This window comes from Macaca nemestrina, chromosome 17 (assembly GCF_043159975.1).
Source record: "Macaca nemestrina isolate mMacNem1 chromosome 17, mMacNem.hap1, whole genome shotgun sequence".
Taxonomy (NCBI): Eukaryota; Metazoa; Chordata; class Mammalia; order Primates; family Cercopithecidae; genus Macaca; species Macaca nemestrina.
The window spans coordinates 46,796,533-46,813,716 of NC_092141.1; the positions used below are offsets into that span (position 1 = coordinate 46,796,533).

General features: G+C 51.2%; 1 long non-coding RNA gene across 3 annotated transcripts in view; it reads right to left on the reverse strand.

The window, feature by feature from the left end:
* The window catches only part of LOC139359587 (uncharacterized), a 121,681-nt gene that overhangs the window by 84,494 nt on the left and 20,003 nt on the right, over positions 1–17,184 (reverse strand). For 2 of the 3 annotated variants that reach the window (XR_011615673.1, XR_011615671.1), the window contains exon 2: positions 10,587–10,761. The exons of the other annotated variant lie outside the window; for it this stretch is intronic. This is a non-coding gene — a long non-coding RNA (uncharacterized lncRNA). The remainder of the gene's footprint in view (positions 1–10,586; positions 10,762–17,184) is intronic. 3 annotated transcript variants of the gene reach the window in all.

Below are 17,184 nucleotides of genomic sequence, written 5' to 3' on the forward strand. Positions count from 1 at the left end.
CCAAGCTTTGTAGCCACTGGGTCGGAGCTCCCACCCTGGTTCCATCTGCATTCCTTAGCCCATGTGACATGGAGCAAGGAGATTCCTTCACCTTCCTGAGCCTCAGTTTCCTGCTCTGTAAAATGGCACCAATCATGCTTATTGTCATGAAACTTAGACATCACAATGGGCTGGAAGGTCTGAGAAGAGTGCTCCTGGAGCACATGGCAGGATTGCAACCAGTGCTGCTCTCCTCCTCCTCCTTTTCTCCTGCCTTCCTCTCCCTCCTCCTCCTCTACCTCCACCTCCCCGACCTCCTTCTCCTTCTCTTCCCATTTTATTTCACCCACCAAGAAACTCCAAACCCAAGCACCTTTGGGCATCAAGCTCCTCCTCCACCCTACATCCTCCCTGATTTCTCCCTGCTAGGGAGGGCAAAGGCAGGTGTGTGGTGACCCTTCCTCTTCTTCCCACCTTCCCTGGAGGCCTAGGTGGGGGTCATTGAGGGTGAAGTTGGTTCCAATGGAATGGAAGGCACAGTCTTGAGGATTGGGCTGTGTCTGAGGGTCAGAGGGTCCCTCTCCCAGGCTACCCAGCAGCCTGCCAGGGGCTGTGGTGGGGAGACACAGTATGTCACGTGCCAGAGGTGGTAGATCATTTGCTCCCTCACTTTATAGATGAGAAAGCTGAGGCCTAGCAAAAATAAGAGGCTCAGCCCAGGACACACAGCTGGGGGGAGTCTGGGCTCAGCTGGAGCCACCAGCCTGCCTCAGCTAAAGAAGTAAGTTCTTGTGCTTCCTGCTTCAGAATCAACATCTTTACTCTCCAGTGTGGAAGACCAACTCCTCATCCTGCCAATCTGAGCCAGTTGGCATTTCAGAAGCCAAGACAATCGACCTTAAATCCTAAACCCTAACCCAGCCATGACTAAAATTACCCTCCACCCAGTGCACACCCTCCTTCAGGTCGGGTCCTGCAGAGGAAACCACACATTTGATTGCTCTCCTGTATGCACAGCTGCAGGTCAAACTGCAAACTGCAAGAGCCATTATAACAAAAGTGACAGGGCTATGAAAATGTTGCCAAAACCAGCCCAGGAGACATCCACCAGCTCCAACACTGCCTCCTTGAAGTCTCGGGAAGAGTGCTGATCTGCAGGTCCCCGTATGGGAACTTTACGGCTCAGAGAGGGCACACAGAGAGGAAGTGGTGAACAGCCCATGTGGGTCTGGCCATAAAACTTCCAAGGCTCCTTCCATGCCCCAGTCCTTCTTGAGTCACACCCTGACACAAGTACCTGGGAGAGAGGGACTGATGCACTCTGAGAGGAACACACAAGGTAGGCGGGGCTTGGTGGGCGGGGCTTGTACTTACGTACCCTGGCAAATGTTACACAACAGTGTAACATGGTGCCTCCGTCAATACACACACATGTGGCCTGTACACAGGCACACAGCTTTCATGCACACACAAGCACTAGGGCAGCAGTTCTCAACCTGGATGCACACTAGACTACTGGGGAGCTTTAAAACACACCTGTGTCCAGCCCCAACCCCTGGGATGCTGATGGATTGAATGTGTGTCAGTTACCTATTGCTGTATACCAAATAATCCCCCAAAATTTAGCACCTTAAAAAAACAACAAACATTAGCTCACATGGTTTCTTTTCTTTCTTTTTTCTTTCTTTTTTTTAAAAATTATTCATTGGGAGGCCGAGACGGGCGGATCACGAGGTCAGGAGATCGAGACCATCCTGGCTAACACAGTGAAACTCCGTCTCTACTAAAAAATACAAAAAATTAGCCGGGCGTGGTGGTGGGTGCCTGTAGTCCCAGCTACTCGGGAGGCTGAGGCAGGAGAACTGCGTAAACCCGGGAGGCGGAGCTTGCAGTGAGCTGAGATCGCAGCACTGCACTCCAGCCTGGGTGACAGAGCGAGACTCCATCTCAAAATAAATAAATAAATAAATAAATAAATAAATAAATAAATAAATAAATAAATTATTTCAATAGTTTTGGCAGAACAGGCGGTGTTTGGTTCCACAGATAATTTCTTTAGTGGTGATTTCAGAGATTTTGGTGCACCCATCCCCTGAGCAGTGTACACCGCACCCAGTGTGTAGTCTTTTCTCCCTCATTACTCCCACCCTTTCCCAAGTCCCCAGAGTCCATTGGATCATTCTTATGCCTTTGTGTCCTCATAACTTAGCTCCCACTTATAAGTGAGGACATATGATGTTTGGTTTTTCCACTCCTGAGTTACTTCACTTAGAAGAGTGGTCTCCAATTCCATCCAGGTTGCTGCGAATGCCATTGTTTCTTTCCTTTTTATGGCTGAGTAGTATTCTATGGTATTTATGGCTGAGTAGTGTTCCATGGTATATAGATATACATATACATATACATATACAAATACATATACAGATACCACATTTTCTTTATCCGCTCATTGGTTGATGGGCATTTAGGAGCTCACATGGCTTCTGAGGTCAGAAATCCAGAAGCAGCTGGGCCGGGTGGTCCTGACTCAGGATCTCTCCTGAGGTTGGAGTTCAGATGTTAGCCCAGGCTGGAGCACCTACTTCGAGATGACTCAGAGCCACCAGAAGAAGCCTTCATTTCTTGGCCACATGGCCTCTGCACAGGGCTGCTTGAGTGTTTTCGTGACCCGGCAGTTGGCTGTCTTCTGAGCAAGTGATCCAAAGCAGTGCAGAGAGGAAGCCTCAGTGCCTTCCCTCCCCTAACCTCCTAAGTCACACCACTTGCACGGCATTTGTGTTTTAGAAGGAGCCCACACTCTAGGGGAAGGGAATTAGACTCCATCTTCAGAAGGGAGAAGTCTCAAATGATTTGTGGATCTACTTTAAAACCATCATAGTATGTGAGGTGAGGCCAGGGCATTGGGATTTTTAAACACCCCCTGGTGACTCCACCGTGGACCCAGGGCTGAGACCTACTGTCATGCAAAGTCACCAATCAGAGGTGGAGAATAGAGATTCAGCAAGCCATGATGACTTCAGGGTACACCAGCCACCCAGGCCCTCCATCCCCAGGGAAGCTCACTTCAGTGGCCTCAGCCCAGCTTCCATGCTTCCCTGGCCCTTCCCTGACCCCTCGCAGCTCACATCTCCTGGAGGCCTTCTTAGAGACCCTCACCCCCAGGCTCCAGGACAGGTCCCAGCCCAGCGTCACCTCTGCACTAGCTGTTCCTAGGACCGGTTTCAGGCCTGTGCACATGTGTGGGTTTGTGTGAGTGCCCATGTATGCACACGTGTATGTGCATGTACCCTCACAGGACCATCTCCTCTCAGGCCAGGGCTCCCTGACAAGGTGACCACATCCTCCTCTCTTCTCCTCACCCCTCCTCTGTCTTCTTCCTTTTTTTTTTTTTTTGTTTGAGATGGAGTCTCACTCTGTCATCCAGGCTGGAGTTTAGTGGTACGATCTCAGCTCACTGCAACCTCCACCTCCCAGGTTCAAGTCCACCTCCTGCCTCAGCCTCCCAAGTAGCTGAGATTACAAGCATTCGTCACCCTACCCAGCTAATTTTTGTATTTTTAGTAGAGACAAGGTTTTACCATGTTGGCCAGGCTGGTCTTGAACTCCTGACCTCAAGTCATCTACCTGCCTCAGCCTCCCAAAATGCTGGGATTGCAGGTGTGAGCAACTACACCTGGCCTCTTCCTTTCTTTACCTTTCTCTCCCTCTCCTTCTCTTCCCTCTCCTTTCTTTTCTCACTCTTGACTTTTCCCTTTCTTTCTGTCTCCCGCAGGTCTCTCCTTTCTGATCTTGGGATCTTCACACCCTCATCCTCTTGGCCGCCAGGAGGCTCCTCAGCTCATCTGTGATGATTCTGTTGCTATAACAGGCACAGGAGCAACTCAGAGTGACCAGGGAGTGGACTGGGACCTCCCTGCCCGCTGACCTCCAAGGACTTTCCAGGCCCACTCTGCTTGTCCTCCAGGCCCAGCCACGCCTCCAGGCCACCTGGGGACTCAGATGGGGCCACCTTCCTCCTATATCACCTGCCTTGCCCCAGGCCTCCCACTCCCAGGAAGGCAGGAGCTGAGGGGCAGTGGCAGGAGCTGGGAGAGGAGCCAGTCCACTTCCAGATGCCTCTATCTCTCTCTCTTCAGACCCGGCCTGCTGGCTTCCCATGCGCTCCTTCCTCTCCATATTTCCTCTCTCTCTGTTTCTCTCTGTCTTTCTGTCTCTGCCTCCATCTGTCCCTTTCTTTGGCTCTGGCTTTCTCTTGGAGCTCTCCTGGCCAGAGCTCTAAGGCTGCAGAAATGAGAAGGCTGCCCCTCACGAGGACAGCAGCTCTGCCCTAGTAATGAGGAGGAAGGAGAACTCTTCTCAGGAATTAATGAGACCACCAAGAACAAAAGAGGCGACCAGCAGAGGCCAGAGAGGCGGGGCCGCGTTAAGCCATCCCCGCAGAATCGCACGCCAGCAATAATAGAATGAGGAAAAATGGAGTCGAGATCCCTGTGGTAAAAACTATTAGAGGAGGCGAATTATAAAACTATTAACCAGAATGTAACTCCCAATTAAAAGATGATTTAACACTGGAACCTGATGGATGAATTTTGATTAAATGGAGAACTATTAGGAGCCCAGGGATAAGGCTGTTCCTGCCAGTTCTAAAAGTTAAAAGGCAGTTTGATATAAAAATTTATAAATTAAGGTTAATTACTTTAAATAACATGGATGGAAGCAATGAAAGGAAATTTGTCAGAATCTCCAGAGTTTGGGGCAAGATGGATACAGATGGCCCCAGCAAGCCTGGAGGTCAGGGCAGGGACGGTCGAGGCCAGCAAAAGGGCAGGTAACGTCCGTGCTCCTGCAGAACCCCACCAAGAAATGAGGGGCTGGCTGAGGCACCAGAGTGGGGATGCCCCCAACATTCCCCACCAGACCCCACCAGTGGGAGTCTCCAGTCCATGCCCCAGGATTTCCTGAGCACTTGGCAGGGGCAGTGGACAGGTCACTCTGCCTCAGTCCTGCCCCAGCTGAAGGGGTGTCACCAGCACCCCCATTCCCAGCCGTGTCCTGCCGGGCCTGCTCCACGCCCTCCATTCTGGTGACACTGGCCTGGCAGGATGAGGAGGGTCTGCAGGGGGCAGGCTGCTCTTCACTGATGCTCCAGGGGTGTGGGCTACGACCACCCCACAGGGCCACACCCTTGCCTCCAGGGCGCCCTGCAGCAGAGCGCCAGATCCTCCCCGGAGCTGCAGGTCTGTGCTTCAGGAGGTGGGCATTGCCCACACTCGACATCTGACCTTTTACAGGTCGAGGCTCTGCCTGGATACCTCATCCCCTTCCCAAAACCCCATCTCTGCCCCTAGGCGATTTTTCAGCATGCCAAGGGGCCGCCCTGTGTTTGGCCTGGTCCTGTCCTAGCAGTTGGGAGAGAACCACACTTGGCTCACAGCTACAGCCAGACCTCAAGGGGTCCCGGAGAAATTAATGTAAGCTTTGTCTGGTGATTAGGGCATGGGCACTCGAGCCAGTCTCCTTGGGTTCAAGCTGCAGCTCCAACCCTTAGCAACCTATGTCTTCAGGACTTGCAGTTCTTCATCTGTAAACTGGAGATAATACCCTCTCCTTGCAGGATGGTTGTGCAGATGAGAGGTAAAGCCCTCACAGGTAGTATGTGCTCAATAAATGGCAATGATTCTCACCATCTGTGTCTCATCTTAGTAAAAAATGCAATTGTCTGCCAGGTGCCACTGAGAGCTTCCTGCATGCAAGCACATGGTAACCACATGGCAGGCATAAGGGAAAAATACCTTATTTCATCTTCTCAGCACCCTTTGAAGTCAGTCGTGTCATAATTCTCATTCACAGAAGAAAAAACTGAGGCACAGGGAGGTGTGGTCACAAGCCGCAGGCCTCGAAACTGGCAGCAGCTAAGCCAGGACTTGGGTCTTTCAGCTCCTGGCCCCATCGCTCCTTGCCTCCCGGGGCACTGTTTGACAGGCATTTACATTTACTCTAGCTGTGCCTCTCACTATAAACTCCAAATGGTATTTGGAATGAGAACCAATAGGAAAGAAGGAAGATATAAAGGGGTTAGAGGGAGGGAGGGAGGAAGGAAGGAAGGAAGGAAGGAAGGAAGGAAGGAAGGAAGGAAGGAAGGAAGGAAGGAAAGGAGGGAGGGCACCTGTAATCCCAGCTACTCAGGAGGCTGAGGCAGGAGAATTGCTTGAACCTTGGAGATGGAGGTTGCAGTGAGCTGAGATCACACCACTGTACTCCAGTATGGGTGACAGAGTAAGACTCTGTCTCAAAAAAAAAAAAAAAAAAAAGAAGAGGGAAGGAAAGAGGAAGGAAGGGAGGGAGGAAGGAATGAGAAAGAAAGAGCAGGGTGGGATGGAGGAAGGAAAGGGAAAGTCTTGTGGGTTGGTTTGTATGTTTTTAACAAATCTCTCTGAAGGTGTCCTGTTTCTGAGACAGGTGCTAATAACACAGATGTTTTTACTTTGTAAAAATTCATCCCTCTGTGTGTACTCACTCGTGCTCTTTTCTTTATGTAAAATATTGATTATAATAAACAGTTTTCAAATAAATATAATGGGTGAATTTTATGGTACACAAATTATACCTCAATAAACCTGTGTTTAAAAAAATAAATATGGTACACACACACACACACAAAAAAAACCCAACGCTTTGCACAGTATATAATATAGACTAGGTATCAAAAGACCAAGAGAGGCCCCAAATAGCTAAGTGGTTGCCCTGGGATGAGGCCATCAGAGAGAGCTTCTCAGAAGGGAGGTCTGTGGAGCCAAGCCCTGAGGGAGAGGAGGCAGGAGAGGCTGGGGCGGGGCACACCACATGCCCCTGGCCAAATCGCTTCCCCTCCAATCCTCTCTCACTTTCCTCCAAGATCAAGACTGGGAAGGAGAGAAAGGGAGGACAACTGGAGGAGGACAGCCCAGGCAAAGGCTTGGAGGAGAGAACAGAGGTGATCCGGGCACGAGTAACGTGAACTCTAGAGGCTTAAACTGCCCTGATCACAAGAAAGGAATTAGGGCACTTAACATCAGGGGAGAATGAGGACTGCAATGTCCTGAAAGAATTCCCAAATAACATAGACAGAAAGTAACATCGCAATTGAGACAAAGCTTATAATGATAGTGATCCCTTATTTATTTATTTATTTATTTATTTATTTATTTATTTATTTTTGAGATGAAGTTTCACTCTGTCGCCCAGGCTGGAGTGCAGTGGTGCATCTCCACTCTCTGCAACCTCCACCTCCTGGGTTCAAGTGATTCTCCCACCTTGGCCTCCTGAGTAGCTGGGATTACAGGTGCCCACCACCATGCCCAGCTAATTTTTGTATTTTTAGCAGAGATGGGGTTTTGCCATGTTGGCCAGGCTGGTCTCAAACTCCTGACCTCAAGTGATCTGCCTGCCTCGGCCTCCCAGAGTGCTGGGATTACAGGCATGAGTCACTCTGCCTGGCCCCCCAACCCTTTTTTTTTCGAGACAGGATCTCACTCTGTAACCCAGGCTGGAGAGCAGTGGTGCGATCTTGGCTCACTGCAGCCTCCACCTCCTGGGCTCAATCAATCCTCCCACCTCAGCATCCTGAGACGTTGGGACCACAAGTGTGTGCCACTACGCCTGGCTAATTTTTAAATTTTTTGAAGAGACAGGGTCTCCCTATGTTGCCTGGGCTGGTCTTGAACTCCAGGGCTTAGGCGATCCTCCCGCCTTGGCCTCCCAAAGTGCTGGGATTACAGGGATGAGAAACCGCCACCAGTAGATGATCCCATTTATGACGTTAGTGACCTTGCTGCTGTCTTCATGATTGTTGTTGTCAGAAAAGCAACAGGATGAAGTACAACATTCCCAAAGTGAGCTCCAAGGAACACTTCTCCCCCAAGATTCTTTCTCCTCAACTAACTTGTTCACAGCAAAGATTTGGTTTATACTAACTCTGCTCTTCTCTTGGGACTACCCAGTGCACACAAGTACAACAAAGGCTCTGAGAAGTTCTGCAGGGAAGAATCTTCTAACTTAGTTGCAAACGGCCTTCCCTAAGCAGAGCTGATCACAGAAACTTCCTTTCTCACACTTATTATCACCCCAGGAATTGAGACTTTGTGGCTCACACTCTGAGGAAGGAGGACGGCATGAGCTCCCGAATCAGACACACTGGGTTCCGTTTCAGCCTGTTTCACTGTGGCCTTAGGTAATTTGTTTAGCCCCTCTGTGCCTCAACTTCCCTGGCTGTAAATAGAGGAAATAATGCCTCTCTCATAAGGTTGTGGTGAGGCTTCAATTAAATTTGGCACATTGGCCAGGTGCAGCGACTCACGCCTGTAATCCCACCACTTTGGAAGGCCGAGGTGGGCGGCTCACTTGAGGTCAGGAGTTTGAGACCAGCCTGGTCAACATGGTGAAACCCCGTCTCTACCAAAAATACAAAAATTAGCCGGGCATGGTGGCAGGCGCCTGTAATCCCAGCTATTCTGGAGGCCGAGGCAGGAGAATCACTTGAACCCAGGAGGTAGAGGTTGCAGTGAGCCGAGATCACGCCACTGCACTCCAGCCTGGGCGGGACAAAGCAAAACTCTGTCTCAAATATATACATATGGCACATAACAGGTATTCAACCAATATTTGTTCACCTGTTTTACAGATGAACTCACTTGGCAGGAATGTATAAGCAGCAAATAACAGCCAGGGCTGGGATTCAACTCTAGGTTTTGCTGTTTGGTGGGGGAGGTGGGGATCCCTGCCTGCTGTTGGATGTGGGACTAATGAAGTCTCTTTAGCCAAGGAGTCACCCTCTGAAGCATAAAGGATTCAGGATTACTTCCTGACAGCATAACACAGCACAAGCCCCGGGCCATTGGGGACCAAGGCGTGACTCTACCACTTACAAGTCACTTAACTGCTTCAGAAAAGTCACTTAACTCCTTGGGTTTCTGCATCAGTAAAGTGGGGATAAAAATAGCACCTTTACATGGAGTTACTGTGAGGCAGAAATGAGTCAATGCAGGTAAAGGGCTTAGAATAGAGACTGACACGTGGTAAACCCTCAATACGTGTGAGCTGTTGTTATTAGCTCTGTTACTACTCTTTGCGGAGCCCCAAGTCAATTGATGGGAGATAGGGATGCAAAAAATTCTTTTCCCCAAGGAGTTCTGGAAAGCAGGCATGGCAGTCCCTGTCTGCCAGGATCCTGTCTCTGGCTCTATCCTTCCACAGATTTCAGCCCTGCCTGAGCCCCTATCTTCAGCTATGGGGATCTCACTAATGACATCTACCCTGATGGGGCTGCCCACACCAAGCGCGAGCATATTAAGCCATTCTCGAATTGCTATTTAAAAAGTACCTGAGATGGGGTAATTTATAAAGAAAAGACATGTAATTGGCTCAGAGTTCTGCAGGCTGTACAGGAAGCGCGGTGCTGGCATCTGCTCAGCTTCTAGGGAGGCCTCAGGACACTTACAACCGTGGCGGAAGGTGAAGGGGGAGCAGGCACGTCACACGCAAAAGGAGGAGTGAGTGAGAGTGGGGTGGGGGAGGCACCACACACTTATAAATGACCAGACTGCACGTGGACTAAGCGATCCAGAGCTCACTTATCACCAAGGGGATGGCCCAAGCCATTCGTGAGGTATCCACCCCCATAATCCAAATACCTTCTACCAGGCCCCATCTTCAATACTGGGGATTGCACCTCAACATGAGATTTCAGCAGGGACAAATATCCAAACTATATCAGTGAGCCTGTGACTGGCCCGTCCTCACAGGCTTCATCTCGCTAAAGAGCTTCTGACCCCATTCTCACCTCCAGCTTGCATCTGAACAGTGAACTTGACCCCTCGAATCATTGTCACATCTGCAGCATCCTCTGAGAGGAGCAGAATGGGCATTTGCATCCACAACTTATGAGTGGAGAAACTGAGGCACACAGTGACGTTCAGGGACTCCCCTGCAGCCAAATGGGGCCTAGAACCCAGGTTTCCTGACCTGCAAGCCTGGGTTGCTTCCCGCCGTATTGTGCTGAGCCAAGCCTCACCCCTCGCCCACTAAATAAAGTGATTCTTAGTTATAAAGATGCCCACTTCCCAATGAGGCTACCCATGCCAGCGGGAGGAGGCTCACTGATATGGTGAGCCGTGCAAAGGAGGTCGTCCATGGTGACAAGGTCTCATGGTCAGCAATCCAATGGCCCCGTCCCACTCTGCTGCACGTCTCCCAGACCCTCCCATTCCCTCCCATCTCAGTCTTCACAAGAGGGCTTCCCCAGGCTAACGAATCCAACCATCATCTGGCTCCTAATGGCTACAGAGACCTTGGCCTGGGTCACCTCTGACCCCAAGGACAGAGCTAAGCTGATACAATCATTTTCTAGCCCAATGAGCCTGCTACATCTCCCGCAGCACGGTGCTCAATGACCATGGTGGCCCCACGCTAAGATGTGGCTCTCAGATTAGAGGTCAAGGGTTAAAGTTCTGAGTCAGGGCCAGATCTACCTTCTTCCCTCTCTTCCTCCTCCTCACTCTCTCCCTTCGGTGTTCCTAAAATCTCTGAGGCTTAGTTTTCTCATCGGTTCAGGTGGCATCCCTAGCACCTACCTTCCTATATGTAAATGTAGCTCCTGGCCCAGGGCAGGCATTCCTCAAGTGACAGCATAACCAGTGTAGTTCTGGGTCACCCTGTGACCAGTCTCCATACGGTGCCGCATTCAGAGAAGACATCAGTCTATCACCACAGCACACTGAAATGCAGCTCCAGTTCTGACCAAAGCATCTGTAAATGGCCATTTACATTCTTAAGACAAATCCCAAGTTCTTAGAGTCCTCTTTTTCCATCTCCTGCTCCCTCCGGCAGCATGGCCACAGTGCCTCAGTCTCCCCACAACCCTCACCAGCCTCAGCCCCAACAGCAGCCTGGTTCTCCCTGCGCTCCCTTCTGCCTTTATCCACTTCTATCCTTTTCACCTGGGAGAAATACTCTGCTTTGCCTGATGGAAACTAATCTGAGATTTGGGGGCTTCTTTCAATTTTCCTCCCTCCCCAGCAACTGGGGCCTAAAGAGGACCAAACGCACAGAAACTTCCTCGGAGGGAGACGCAGCACAAAGGCTGGGAATCGTCAGATGTGAATTGTTTTGGTACTGAAGAGGTGGTTGTTATTAGCAGGTACAAACACACACTTATCACCGCCGTCCACAATCTGCTCCTCCGGGAGCTTACAGTCGAGTCAAGGAAAGAACTTGAAATAATTTGACAACTTGGAACTCTGAACTGCACATAACAGACATGCCTCTGGAAGGAGTGGTCAGGGAAAGTGCTCCAGGCTGGGAAAGACTTGAGCTGAGTCACACACACACACACACACACACAGAGTAGGCATTTGACTGGGGGTTGAGCAAGGGATTCATGGAGAGGGCACACGCAAATAAGAAAGAACGCCAGGAACTGACCTGAGAGGCAAGGCCAGAAAGGACGGCTGAGATCAGATCACATCGGGGCTGGAGAGCAGGCTTGAGATCTGGGCTGCTGCCCGGGGGGTCACGAGGAGCCATGGAATGTCGTGGAGCACAGCAATAAACCAATTGAATCTGCTGTAGAAAGCTAACTGGTGGCCAGAGGAGGAAGGTGGGAGGCCGGGCGAGGGGACTGAATGCCAGCTGAGGGCAGGGCTGAGGGGCTGGAAGTGAAGGGCTGGATTCAAGTGTTGACCATGACCAGACAGGGACAGAGGAGGGGAAGGGAAGGGGGAGACCTGGTTCTAGGCAATGACTGTCCCTGCCCACCCGCCTCTGTCAACCTCTGTGGTCCCACTTCCTCAGTCCTTTCCCAACTCTGGCTAAACCCTCCAGACCTGTGTGCTCCTCCCACCCTCCATCTCTCCCTTGGGGACCCCGGGTACTTGTCGGTGGCCTCACTCCTCACCACACCCCACACTCACTCTTTCCTGCCTTGAAAGCTCCAAGGAGTTTCTCCAAAGCCAGCGGTGCCCAGGCTGTTGGAGTTGGCCACAAGCTGCTGCCCCTCCAAGTCATGTGGGGAAGCTGAGCCCACCCAACTCACAGGTAATTAAGGTCCATGTATGAGAGTTCAGGGGTGAGAGCATGGGCTTCAAAGCCAGACTGTCTATAACTGGGTCCTGACTCTGCCACCTGCTAATTGTGTGACCTTAGACAAACTAACCTCCCAGACTCAGTTTCTCCATATGTACAATGCGGGCAATGGCAGTTCCTCACTCAAAGGGCTGTTGTAAGCATTGAAGGAGTTAATAACATGTGAAGCCTTTAGCACAATTCCGGGCACACACAAGTACTCAATAAATACCGACTCCTTTGTATAAAAACAAGTCCCGTGCCAGACACTAGGGAGACACAACGTATAAACCAAGTTCCCTGCTATCACAGAACTAACAGGACAGGCAAAGAAATAAATGCCTTGTAATTTGGAACAAAGGATGAGAGAAATACGAGATATCAACTCACCCTCAAGGAACCCCAGTCTTGGGAGGTGGGTGTGTACAGGGCCTCTGCTTCTGTCTTTCAAAGCTTAGTCTGATGGGAGAGACACGCCCTCCTCCCTGATGGGTAAGGGTGGACTCTCACACATCAAGGTGTCTCCTCCCAGGCTGCCTCTTCCTATGTGACTACCTGGAAACTTCCTACTCTTTCTTCAAATGTCACCTTCTCCAAGAAGACTTCCTTGATCCCCACCAGACACGGGGAGTCTCCCATCCTTGACACTCCGAGAGCACTTTGCTCCCTCCTCCATCAGAGTGCTTCTCAGTCTGCACTGAAGGAGACTGTGTGTGTCTGCATGTGTATGTCTCCAGGCTACCTACCCACACACCCCACATTTGTGCAGGTGGAGACCAGGTCTGACTCTGGGGAGAGCCAGGTGCACAGCACGTGCAGAACAAGTGTGTGCTGGTGAAGTGATGAATGAATGGATGGACCGGCTGGTAAATAGAGAGACAATCTGGAGACACTGGTCTGTTAGGGAAGACAGACACTGGGACAGGCTATGTCTCTTTGTCATAGAATAGGATGATGATAACCTCGCTAGGGCCTCAGAGATGCTCCGGGGGGGGGCATGAAAATGGGGATTCCAGGGAGCACCCCTGCTTCCCAGCCTGCACAGCGCCAGCCTGCCCTCTGTTACCCACTCTCAATGATCACAGCAGAAGCCGGGCACGGTGGCTTATACCTGTACTCCCAATATTTTAGGAGGCCGAGGCGGGAGGATCACCTGAGCCCGGGAGTTCGAGACCAGCCTGGGCAACACAGTGAGACGCCATCTATCAAAAAAAAGAAGGAAGGAAGGAAGAAAGGAAGGAAGGAAGGAAGGAAGGAAGGAAGGAAGGAAGGAAGGAAGGAAGGAAGGAAGGAAGGAAGGATGGAAGGAAGGAAGGAAGGAAGGAAAAGAAGAAAACAAAGAATCATGGGACCACCCTCCATCACTGGGACTGGCTGTCTTCCCCACCTGGGCAGTATGCCCTGGAAAAACACCACAAACATAACACAAATCTGTTACTACACCAAAAAATGGGGGCATATAGCCAGAACATCACAACGTGTGTCCCAAAGCCCTGTAGATGCAAGCCGGGGTCTCTCCGCCCATTCCTTGGTTGGTTTACTCAGGTCAAAGCCAATGGCAAAGTGAGTGTTCAAAACATGTTGGACAAGTAAATATCTCAGCATCCAGGGCACAGAGAGCTGGCTGTGCTCCCTTCCTCCTTCAGAGGCTTCCTCTAAGAGCCCAAAGAGCAGACTATGGAAGCGTTGGGTGTAAGAACAAAATACGAACTTACATTTGGAAGAGCTTTATGAAGAATAAAGGGCTGTACAAACAAGGGACTTGGAGTATTTGCATGTTTTTTTGTTGTTTTGTTTTGTTTTGTTTTGAGACGGAGTTTCGCTCTGCCACCCAGGCTGGAGTGCAGTGGCCGGATCTCAGCTCACTGCAACCTCCGCCTCCCGGGTTCAAGGGATCTCCTGCCTCAGCCTCCCGAGTAGCTGGGACTACAGGGGCATGTCACCACGCCCCGCTAATTTTTGTGTATTTTTAGTAGAGACGGAGTTTCACCATGTTAGCCAGGATGTTCTCGATCTCCTGACCTCATGATTCACCCGCCTCAGCGTCCCAAAGTGCTGGGATTACAGGCGTGAGCCACTGCGCCCGGCCTTGTATTGTTTTAATATTATTGTTGTTATTAGAGCAAAAGAATAGAAACTCAAGCCCTTGATCCTGGATCACTGCCATGGCCTTCTAAGGGGTCCTCAGCATCAGCTCTGAGCTGGAATTTTCGATTCAAGGTCCAACTGAGGCATGGAACAACTGGGGTGAGGAGCGGAGAAAGGTAGGTGAGTATATGTGTATGTGTCCGTGCAGGTGTGCACTTGCACGTGTGTGTGCCTCTGCATGTGCATGTGTGTATCTGGGTGCACATTTGCATGTGTGTATATACATGTGTGCGCCTCTGCATGCACATGTGTGTGTCTGGGTGCACATTTACATGTGTGTGCGCATGTGTGTGCCTATGTGTGTGCATGTGTGTGGGTGCACATTTGCATGTGTGTGCACATGTGTGTGCCTATGGGTGCGCATGTGTGTGGATGCACATTTGCATGTGTGTGTACGTGTGTGCCTATGCGTGCACATGTGTGTGTGCCCATCTGCATGTGTGTGCATGTGTGTGTGCCTATGATGCACATGTGTGTGTCTGGGTGCACATCTGCATGTGTGTGCCTATGCTTATGCATGTGCATGTGTGTGTCTGGGTGCACATTTGAATGTGTGTGCATGTGGGTGTGTGCCTGTGTGAGTGTATCTGTGTCTGCCCTGGGGTGGGGAGAGGTGGGGACAGAGGGAAGAAAAGGGGAATAGAGAAGAAAAGAAGAAAAGCACAGGGAAGAGGAGGACTGAGGTATTCAGTTACATGATCTAAATTCTAATCAAACATCATTTAAAGCGTGTTTTATTTCAGCCTCGGGAGAGCCGGTCCCTCCTGGCTGCTCACCATGGCAACGGGCCGCTCATTTCAGAAGTGTCATGCCACATTATCGTCCTGCCGCCTCACAAGCTCTCGCCGCCTGACAACTTCGCTCTGCCCCTTGCGACAACCATCCCCGCTCTGCCGGTTTATTTTTGGTGTCAGCCGGCCCCCACTTCCCTGCCCCCTCCCCATCATCAGTGGATTGAAAGACAACCTCAGCCCTCCAGCCGGTGAGCATCGCAGCCTGTTTGGTGATAAGAGATAATTTGAGAAGATATTTGCTTACATGTGTATGAACAATTTGCTGCATTAAGACAATTCTGCCGGGTGCATGGGGATGGGGAGGGGGTGGCCAATGCTGCAGCTGACAACACCCCAGGAAAAAGAAGGGAGGAGGGAGCCCTCACTTCTCAGGGCCCCCCAGTCTCGTGGGAGCTCTATGCAATGCTCCTCTGGCTGCCTTCCCCAGCATCACCAGGAGATGGCAGGCTGGCCACCAACTGACTGTGTGACCTTGTACAAGTCACTCCCCTTCTCTGTGCCTCCCTTTCCTTATCTATCAGAAGATGGGGTCAGAATAGCTGGAATCTGAGATCCCTGCCAAGTATGGCACTGGGTGAACCAATGATTCTATGAAAAGGGGCAGCAGACAGCTGAGGACCCAGAAAGAGGATATGCCCCTGGTGTTGTCACCACTGTGAAGACAGATGAAGGGAAAGAGGTTCGCATCCCACCTCTATCCATGTGACAGTCCCAGTTCAGAAAGGGTGGGGGAGAGGAACCTGAAGCTCCTGACTCCTGTGAAGGCCGGAGAGATCCTTGACCTGGGATGGGAGCCTGTCCTGGGAGGGGTTTCCTAGGACACCCTTCCCTGCTCTCTACAGGGCCTTCATCACAGAATGAGACATCTCTGAAGTCACGCACTCCACCTCGATCATGTTCATATACACACATGTGCCGCTACAGGCATCTTTCCGAGATCAAGGGCCAAGATGGAGGCAGAAAGGCAGATTTGGAAGAAGCTGGGAGGGAGGTGTACCCTGAGGCCCCCAGGTAAGGAGATGGGACCCCTGGCTCTCAGAGCCAAGCAAGGAGACAACGGGTTGAAAGGCAAGGTGGCCCCAGCCTGAAGCTCTACCCACTAAAAGCCAAGAATAATGACAAGAGCTTCCATCTGCTGAAGACTTCCAGGTGCCGGGCCCTATGCTGAGATTAAAAAGGGTGGAGCCCCCTTCCCAAATGCTGTGCTCTCCTGACCCAGGCGGGTGGAAGCAGGCCTCAGAGAGTATCAGCTGATGGGAGCCTGCGCCTCTGTTTATTCATCTGTCAAACGGGGTTAATAAGAGTTCCTACTGGATACAGTAGCTGTCAGCATTAAGAGAAGGCTTAGCACAGCTGGGGCATATAGTAGGTATTCCATAAATGTCAGCTATGAGAAGTGAGGAACTCAGGCTTTCTGCACCACTCAGCCTGCTAGGCACCTGGGCCCTGTGGCCTGTTTGGCTCCCATGCAGGGGCCCTGTCCTGGGGAAGGGAGACTCTACACCTGCCTCCAACCCCTACTTAGTTTCTCTGGCCCAGCCAAGGTTTCTTCAGGTCATGAAGGATGACCTCTCTCCCGCCCCAGACACCCTCCTCTGGGACCCTCAGAACCCAGGAATCTTCAGGTCACCGCCCACAAAGTGACCCTCTTCCGTCTGCTTTTGACTCCTCTCTGCCCATGTTTGGGGGTAACACTGAGCCAAGGGCCCACAGAGCCCCTGAAACTAGAAGGCCAACTGAGAACTTAGACCTCCACTTACCTCACCCACCACCCCCTTCTCTAAGCAGGGTCCCGCCGCCGCTCCTCAGGAGAACAGTCCCAGGAAAACCACACTGGGGTGGTAAAGGCCAGTCCCCTTCACCATCCAACTCCAGGCAGGCTCCCCCAGGCCTCAGCAGACCCCTTTTGTCCCCCAGGACACACACAGTGGAGTAGAGAGACAGTGGCTGCAGGACGAAGAATCTCTTCAGGGTCAGTGGAACCGGGGTCCAATCCCAGCTCCACTGCCTCTCAGCAATGGGCTCTTAGGCCAGGGGCCTGGCCTCAGTGTTCCTATCCATAAAACAGGACAACACATACTTCATAGGGCTGCTGGCATGATTAGAGGTATGCCACCCACATAGTAGGCTTCCAATAGAAAGCAGCAATTATGAATAACAATGACCG